The sequence below is a fragment of the Sciurus carolinensis genome, chromosome 1 (assembly GCF_902686445.1).
Source record: "Sciurus carolinensis chromosome 1, mSciCar1.2, whole genome shotgun sequence".
Classification (NCBI taxonomy): domain Eukaryota; kingdom Metazoa; phylum Chordata; class Mammalia; order Rodentia; family Sciuridae; genus Sciurus; species Sciurus carolinensis.
In genome coordinates this window covers 72,430,867-72,440,569 of record NC_062213.1, presented here as the reverse complement: position 1 = coordinate 72,440,569, position 9,703 = coordinate 72,430,867, and the positions used below count along the sequence as shown (strand labels likewise).

At 35.5% G+C, this 9,703-nt stretch overlaps 1 non-coding gene across 1 annotated transcript; it reads right to left on the bottom strand.

The window, feature by feature from the left end:
• Positions 1-9,104: 9,104 nt before the first annotated feature.
• On the bottom strand, positions 9,105-9,211 carry LOC124968363 (U6 spliceosomal RNA). Its single transcript, XR_007105688.1, has one exon. It is a non-coding gene; the product is annotated as a U6 spliceosomal RNA (small nuclear RNA).
• Positions 9,212-9,703: the final 492 nt, after the last annotated feature.

Sequence of the window (9,703 nt, the reverse complement as noted above, 5' to 3'; positions counted from 1 at the left end):
CACTGCTGCCCTTTGCCCCAAGGCCACCGCTGACTGTGGAACTGAAGTCACCAGACACCTTGCCACCATCCTGGAAGTTACCAGGAGTCTTTCAGTTACATGTGATAGAAATCCAGGTAAAACTGACTTAGGGGAAAAGGAGCTTTTGTATTACCTTGTTGAAGAATCTGAGTTTACAGTTTATTTTCCCAGTTCCTGTGAAAGTTATGAGATTTTGCCTCATGGCTTTGGCAGGATGATATTGCATCCCTGTGATGACCGGAATAAATTTCTGATAGTGTGTACCTGGATCATGTTCCAATTCTGGGACCATAGGTAAATATATCTCAATCCAGAGCACACGAGCCTAGAGTAGAGGAAACTTGGTTTCCCTCTGGAAAGCACTAAAGAGCCTCTGCAGGAGGAGGGACAATCTGTTAAAATCCACTTGTGTGTGTGTGTGTGTGTGTGTGTGTGTGTGTGTGTGTCTGTGTGTGTGTGTGTGTGATATTAAGGATTAAGCCAGTGGTGTTTTACCACTGTACTACATTGGCACCCCTTTTTTAAAAAAAATTATTTGTTCTTTTTAGTTTTACATGACAGTAGAATGTATTTTGACATATTATATATACATGGAGTATAACTTCCCATTCTTGTGGTTGTACATGATATGGAGTTACACTAGTCCTGTATTCCTATATGTACATGAGAAAGTTATGTCTGATCCATTCTACCGTCTTTCTTGTTCCCATCTTCCCTCCCTTCCTTTTATTGCCCTTTCTCTAATCCAATGAACTTGTATTCTTTCCTACCCCACCCCTTTATTATGTGTTAACCTCCACATGTCAGAGAGAACATTTGGTCTTTGGTTTTTGGGATTAGCTTATTTCACTTAGCATGATAGGCTCCAGTTTCATCCATTTACTGGCAAATACTGTAATTTCATTTCCCTTTATGGCCATCCACAGCCCTTTTAAACATTTTTTGAGACAGGGTCTTTTTAAATTGTCTAGGTTGGTCTCTAATTTCTAATCCTCCTGCCTCAGCCTCCCAAATTGCTGGGATTATAGGTGCACACCACCATATCCAGTTCTACTATCATTTCTATTTTGACTTGTCAGAAATGTTTGACTATACTGAATCCCTTTATGAAAGACTCTTTTCTTCATTTCTTTGACATCATTTAAGTTTGCATTCACCCCCTGTCCCCTGTAAAGGGCAGACTTCTTTGTAGAATGTTCTATTCATAGTTTATACATCAGTGCCCTGAGAGTTTCAATCTTTCCTCCCTCCTTAGTCTCAGTAGTATATGTACCCTGATATCACATTAGATAAGTTCAATGGTAGCTCATATCAATGCAGACGTTGTGAAATTTTGGCTACACCTGCCATGACTTCGATTCCAGCCACCTGAGTACCTATTCTTGTTTCTGCCTTCCCTGGCAGAACCTACCATGGGGGAACTTCAGTAGGTTGAATGCCCCATCTAACTCAATAGAACTCTGGAAACTGTGTCTTTCCAAGCAGCTAATTAAAAGGACAGGATACCAGAACCTGGAAATAGTGTTAACACACAGGGGGCATTATTTGATCAATAAGGGGATAGGAAATTCGGGGAAAAACAGCAGATAAATTGCTTTCCTCTTCCTACTGTGAAGACAAAACTAAAAATGTTTCCAGGACTTCATGTGCTCTTTCTGGACATGCCTGTGTGAATATGCAATTGGCTATATTATTCTGTGAGGCTGTGCACATACCCAGAGCATAGGTTCGACTTGTACCAGGGGCACCTGTGTCACCAAAGGTGTTCAGTGTGTCCCTTCCAAGACTCCTAAGGAGAGTTCAAGTTAGAGTCAGTTCATCCAACTTCTTTTTTTTAAATTCTTTTTAGATATACACTACAGTATATATATGACAGTAGAGTATATTTTGATACATTATACATACATGGAATATAACTTATTCTAATTAGGATCCCATTCTTATACATGATGTAGAGTTTCACTGGTTTTGTATCTGTATATGACCATAGGAAAATTATGTCCATTTCATTCTACTGTCTTTTCTTTTCCTAACCCTCCTCCTTTTCCTTCATTCCTTTTTGTTTAATCTACTGAACTTTTATTTTTCCCCTCCCTACCTTGTTGTGTGTTAGAAGCTGCATATCAAAGAGAACATTTGACCTTTGGTTTTTTTGGGATTGGCTTATTTGATTTAGCATGATAGTCTCTAGATCCATCCATTTACCAGAAAATGTCAAAGTCATATTTTATGGCTTTAACACTTCATTGTATATATACCCCACATTTTCCTTATGCATTCATCTGTTGAGGGACACCCACGTTGGTTCTATAGCTTAACTATTGTGAATTGAGCTACTGTAAATATTGATGTGGTTGGGTCACTTTAACATGCTGATTTTACAATAACTGGGATAGATTCAAACTAAATAGCTTTCTCTCAGCAAAGGAAACTATCAGCAATGCGAAGAGAGAGCCTTCAGAGTGGGAGAATATCTTTGCTACTCATACTTCAGATAGAGCACTAATTTCCAGAATATATAAAGAACTCAAAAAACTCTACACCAAGAATACAAATAACCCAATCAACAAATGGGCTAAGGATATGAACAGACACTTCACAGAAGAAGATCTACAAGCAATCAACAACCATATGAAAAAATGTTCACCATTTTTAGTAATAAGAGAAATGCAAATCAAAACTACACTAAGATTCCATCTCACCCCAATTAGAATGGCGATGATCAAGAATACAAGCAACAATAGGTGTTGGCGAAGATGTGAGAAAAAAGGTACACTCATACATTGCTGGTGGGACTGCAAATTAGTGCAGCCACTCTGGAAAGCAGTGTGGAGATTCCTTAGAAAACTTGAAATCGACCTACCATTTGACCCAGCTATCCCACTCCTCAGCCTATACCCAAAGGACTTAAAATCGGCATACTACAGAGATACAGCCACATCAATGTTCATAGCTGCTCAATTCACAATAGCCAGACTATGGAAACAACCTAGATGTCCTTCAATTGATGAATGGGTAAAGAAACTGTGGTATATATATACAATGGAATATTACTCAGCCATAAAGAATAATAAAATTATGGCATTTGCAGGCAAATGGATGAAATTGGAGAATATCATGTTAAGTGAGATAAGCCAATTTCAAAAATCCAAAAGACGAATGATCTCACTGATAAGCGGATGATGACATGTAATGGGGGGTGGGAGGGGGGCAAGAATGGAGGAAGGAGGGACTGTATAGAGGGAAAAGAGAGGTGGGAGGGATGGGGGGGAAGGAAAAAAATAACAGAACGAATCAAACATCATTACTCTTTGTAAATGTATGATTATGCAAATGGTATGCTGTTACTCCATGTACAAACAGAAACAACATGTATCCCATTTGTTTACAATAAAAATAAATTAAAAAAAAACATGCTGATTTTAAGTCCTTTGGGTATATGCTGAGAAGTGGGATAACTGGGTCAAATGGTGGTTCCATTCCAAGTGTTAGTGTTCTGAGGAATCACCATACTGCTTCCAGAGTGGTTGCATCAATTTGCAGTCCCACCAGCAATGTATGAGTGTACCTTTATCCTCACATGCTTGCCAACATTTCTTTTTACTTGTGTTCTTGATAATTGCCATTCTGACTGGAGTGAGATGGGATCTCAGTGTAGTTTTAACTTGCATTTCTCTAATTGCTAGAGATGTTGAACATTTTTTCAGATATTTGTTGATCATTCATATTTCTTCTGTGAAGTGCCTGTTCAGTTCCATTGTCTACTTTTTGATTAAGTTATTTGGATTTGGTGTTGAGGTTTTTGAGTTATTTATAGATCCTAGATGCTGTATCTCAGGTGTAGGTAGCAAAGATTTTCTCCCATTCTGTAGGTGCTCTCTTCCTGATCTTGATTGTTTGCTGTGAAGAGCTTTTTAGTTTGATACCATTGCATTTAATGATTCTTCATTTTCCTTCTTGTGCTTTAGGAGTCTTGTTGAGGAAGTCAGTTCCTAAGCCAATATGATGAAGTGTTGGGCCTTCATTTTTTTCTAGTAGGCATAGGATCTCTGGTGTAATGCCTAGGTTCTTGATCCACTTTGAGTTGAGTTTTTGCAGGGTGAGAGAAAACCGTTTAATTTTATTCTGCAAATCTGGTTTTCCAGTTTTTCCAGCACCATTTATTGAAGAGGCTATCTTTTCTCCAAAGTATGTTTATGGGGTCATCCAACTTCTTCTGGAGCATGAAGAAACATAACTGTGAATGTCTGTTTCAAATTTACTTCTTTTCAAAGTAATAAGACAGTATTGGAAATTCACTTCTAACTCTCAACAATGTCTTATAGAAAAAGCTAAAGACTGCCCTAGGAATTGGAGAGAACAGCTTCGTCTTCTAGAAGTGAGCTGTTTCCAAATAAAATTACACAATTATGATTCAACTGTTGTGCTTTCTATAAACCCACCCCATTTCCTTCTCCATGCAGGTTCAGTACCTCATGTCCCCATGTCTCTTGGGAATGTCTCTGTAGCAGTAATCACACACCTCTCTCCAATATTTATTTCCTTCGTAGATCTGGTCTAACATAGTGCTAGGCCTATTGTTGAAAATCAATGAATATATGCTGACTAGTAGTTGACAATTATCAAGGCTTCTTTAAAGTCTATTTACTAAGAAAGCAAAGACTGAAGTTACTAGAATAGTCATATGTATTTTCAAATATAAACCACTGTGAAGCCATTGATTTATTATTTCATTCTCTTGTGATTATTTTGGATTGATTGAACGGTGTCTAACAGATAAGTTGATTCATCCCAAAAGATACTCCTATTCAAAGTAGGAATTTTCAAGAATTAATTATAAAACAAAGAAAATTTTTAGAGAACAACAACATCTTTGGAAATTATAATGCTACTTTTTTATGTAAATGAACTTCAGATGAGAAATATAATTTAAAAAATTGTTTTGGTGCAAAATCTTCACATTCAAAATCTGAGTTACTGATTTTATATCAACAAATTGGTCTTATGGTTCCTAAACATAAGTATACAGTAAAAATTCCAATAGTTCCTTAATTTTAGAAACTAAAGCAGGTGTAAGAGCAATAACACATTTTACAGTAAATTTTAAAGTAGATTTTAAGATGAGGAGATCTTTGAGCTTTCAAAGAATCTAGGTCTTCAGTATCTTTTCTATATTTAACAAATATTCAGAATTAGAATGTTCTTACCCAAAGGACTTAAAATTAGCATACTACAGTAATACAGTCACATCAATGTTTATAGCAGCTCAATTCACAATAGCTAGATTGTGGAATCAACCTAGATGCCCTTGAACACATGAATGAATAAAGAAACTGTGGTATATATACACAATGGAATATTATTCAGCCATAAAAAAGAATAATATTATGATATTTGCAGATAAATGAATGGAATTGGAGAATATCATGCTAAGTGAAATAAGCCAATCCCAAAAAAACAAAGGCCAAATGTTTTCCCTGATAAGTGGATGATAATATATAATGGGGGAGCAGAGGTGGGGAGTAAGAGAAGAATAGAGGAACTTTAGATTATGTAGAGGGAAATGAGAGGGAGAAGGATATGAAAAATGGTGGAAAGAGACAGACATCATTACCCTATGTACATGTATGATTACACAAATAGTACAAATCTACATCATGCACAACCATAGAAATGAAACAATGTACTCCATTTGTGTACGATGAATCAAAATGCAGTCTGCAAAAAAATTTTAAAAATTTAAAAATTATTAAATTTATAAAAAAGTCAAAAAAATTAGCATGACTTCATTATAGTTATCAGTAAGTATATACATCATTTACTAAATGAATAAGCAGCATCATTGACATATTTGGAAAGAATTTAGCTCAGTTTCTCTTAAAAATTCAAGATATGAAGTAATAATTTTTGAAAGTTTTAATTATAATTATTAACACATATTATTGTAAAAATTGCTGGGATTCACTGTGATACTTTCAGGCATGCACAAATCATGCATTGATTATGTCACGCATCCTAATTCTCTCACACCTCTTCTTCACAGTCCCTGAAGGTCTCTACTAATTTCTTCCTGTCCTCACTCGCCCTTGCCCTTCCCCATCTCTGTGACCCCTATTCTGTTCCACATGTCTATAAGTTTGACTTAAAATCATTTGTGTGCATCAGTCTTCCAGTGTCTGGCTTGTTAAACTCAACATAATGATCTGAGGTTCCATCCTTGTTGCCGAAAATTACAGCATTCCATTCTTTTTATAGCTGAGTAGTATTTCATTATGTAAACAGAACACACTTTTTTATCCATTTGTCTGTTGAAGGGCATCTGGGCTGACTTTTCACTGTTGCAACCAATGCTTCAGTAAACAAGGGGGTTCAAGTATCACTGTGGAAAAATGATTTCAACTCCTTTAGACATTTACCCAGCAGTGGAATTGCTGAGTCATATAGTAGTTCTATTTTTCGATTTTTGAGGAATCTCCATACTGTTTAGGGACTGTGCTAATTTACGTTTAGCTCCTTTTTTCTTTGCATCCTCACCATTATCTGTTATTTCTTGTCATTTTGTTCATGGATATTCTAACCTGGGTTAGATGATTTCTCATTGTAGTTTTGATTTACATTTCTCTAATTATTAGTAAAATTGAGCATTGCTTTTAAGTATTTATTAGTCATTAGTTTGTCTTTTTGTTTTTAGGAGTGTCTATTCTGTTCTTTATCCAATTTTTAATTGGATTTTATGGTTTTTGTGTCTCTGTGTGTGTTCATCTTTTTGAGTTGCTTATATATTTAAATGCTTTTTGTGGATGTACCATTTGCAAACATTCTCTCCCATTCTGTAGTCTCTGAATCCTATTGTTTCCTTTGGTGTACACAAGCTTCTTAGTTTGATATAATCTATTTTTACTTTAGTTGCCTTTGCTTTGGGATCCTATTTAAAAAAAAATATTTTGGAGAATATCATGCTAAGTGAGATAAGTCAATCTTCAAAAAACCAAAGGACGAATGATTTCGCTGAAAAGCGGATGATGACATATAATGGGGGGTGGGATGGGTTAGGTTATGGTTAGGGTTAAGGAGGAGAGCAAGAATGGAGGAAGGAAGGACTGTATAGAGGGAAAAGAGGGGTGGGAGGGATGGGGAGGAGGAAAAAATAACAGAATGAATCAAAGAACATTACCCTATGTAAATTTATGATTACACAGATGGTATGCCTTTACTCCATGTACAAACAGAGAAACAACATGTATCCCATTTGTTTACAGTAAAAAAAGGAGAAAGTTAAGCAAGTAAATGAAAAATATCCACAACAAAAACTTTAAAGCACTGATGAGAACAATTATAGGAAAACACACAAAAGTATGGGAAGATATCTTGTGTTCATGAATCAGAATAATTAACATTTTTAAAATGACCTTGCTACCCAAAGCAATCTATAGAGTTAGTGTAATTTCAATCAAAATTTCAATGACCTTCTTCCTAAAATTTATATGGAATCACAAAAGATTCAGAATGACCAAACTGATTCTCAGAAAAACAGGTACAAAAACAAAAACAACAAATAAACAAACAAATGAAAAACAACAAAGCTGAAAGCATCAGAGTACCTGACTTCAAACATATTCCAAAGCTATTACTACTAAACCAGCACTGTGTGAGTATAAAACGTATAGACCAATGGAGCAGAAGAGAGAACTCAGAAATTAATCCAGACTAATATGGTTGATTGACTTTTGAGAAAGTTTGTAAGAACATCCAGTGGAGAAATGGCAGTCTCTTTGATTAAAGGTGATGGTAAAAGTGAATAGGCATGTGCAAAAGAGTAAAACTGGATCCCTTCCTCTCACCACACACAACAATCAGCTCGAATGGATCAAAGACCTAAATCTTAAACTGCGAAATCACTACAAGAAAACATAAGGGAAATACTGCAAGACATTTGTACAATGATTTTTTTTAAAGGACCCTAAAAGCACAGCCAACAAAAATAAAATAAAGAAATAATTTTGAATACATGCAGGGCCTTAGGGTGCATTCTTACTTAGTTTAAAGCAAACAACATCCTCAATATTTATAGTCTCCCTTTTCCAGGCAGACTTGTACTTGTGAAACCCAAATTTGTGTTGCAAAATAATTAGGGAGGGAATTGACATGAACAGGGGCTACCCAGGCTCTCCTCTCATACTGATCTGCTTCTCCTTGCCCAACTGCTCCTAATTAGTTTTGGGAGTAGTTAACACTCAACCGTGATTTAAGTTAGATGCATATATCATGATGGAAGGAATGTGCAGTCTTTCTTTAAGTAGAATTTGCCACACAGATCCTCTCTGGATGCTATTTTAATCTATTTAGTGAGAAATTTTTTAGAATCAGATTTTTAAAGATACTGAAGCTATGGATGTTTGTCTGCATGTACAACTTGCAGCTGAATGAAGACAGTTGCAAGTATAATTATGGAAACAAATCACCTGCCTAATGCCTAACACTGTGTTTAGGTGCTGTGGACAAGGCGGGTAAAGGCTTTTAACATTTATATTGATTTCTGGGAAGCTGTTTTAAATAAACATCATAAAATCATTCAGAAAGAAAAAGGCAGAATCGATAGTTAAAATCAATATGTAGCCATTATTTTGCTTTTAGTAATGACAAACAATGCCAGTTTATAGTTTTTCAATCCTCTAACTTTATTAGGTGAATGTCTGATTCACCTAAAAGGTATAAACCTGGATGTCTAATAACTAGGACAGAGTTGAAAAGATGACAGGTGCTTGTCTGGTAATGCCATTGAAGGACTTAGTTGTTGAACTGACCACTTTCCAAAGAAGGAAATAAGTGTGGAATCTTTTTATGACCTACATGAACACTGATAGGTCTCAGTGTTCCCCAAAGAGAGTAACTATATAAAATTCTGACCTTAATATCAAATGCAATTTAGAAACTCATAATTATGAAAGCACAGACAAAAGCTTCACTTTTTAAAAAATGTATTTGTTTTAATTAGCTATACATGAAAGTAGAATGCACTTTGATACATCATACATAATGGAGCATAATTTCCCATTCTTCTGGTTATACATAATGTAGAATCCAAAAATATGGAATGCTTCAGGAATTTACATGTCATCCTCGCACAAGGACCATGCTAATATTCGTTGTATCATTCCAATTTTAGTGTATGTGTTGCCAAAGTGAGCACAAGCCTTCACTTTTTATCCCAAATTTCTTTTGGGATATAAACCGTAGCCTAGCAATCTTAAGATTCCCTAATAAATATTTTTAAAAACTTTTCTCTGCTAAAAATCTCCAAGTACCCATCTCATTCTTTAATGTTGACATCTTCTCATTTATCTTTCAGACTAGTGTGACTTTACATCATGTACAGTCAGAGAAATGAAAAGTTGTACCCCATTTGTGTACAATGAATCAAAAATAAAATTAAATTTAAAAAAGCAAGCAAGGAAAAAAAAAGAACCCTATTTCATCTTCCTATCACTAAATCAAATTCCCTGCATGCTCTGCACCTACATTCTCTTCCTTCCTCTCTATCAAAATCCTTGTACCTACTTGATCCTTCAACTTGTGCTTTTGACTTTTTCACTTTTGATCTATTCAAGATCATTCTCTAAATTATCCCCTATCTCCTGCAAAAAGTTTCTGAGTCCAAATCAATCATTCCCAGTGACATAAA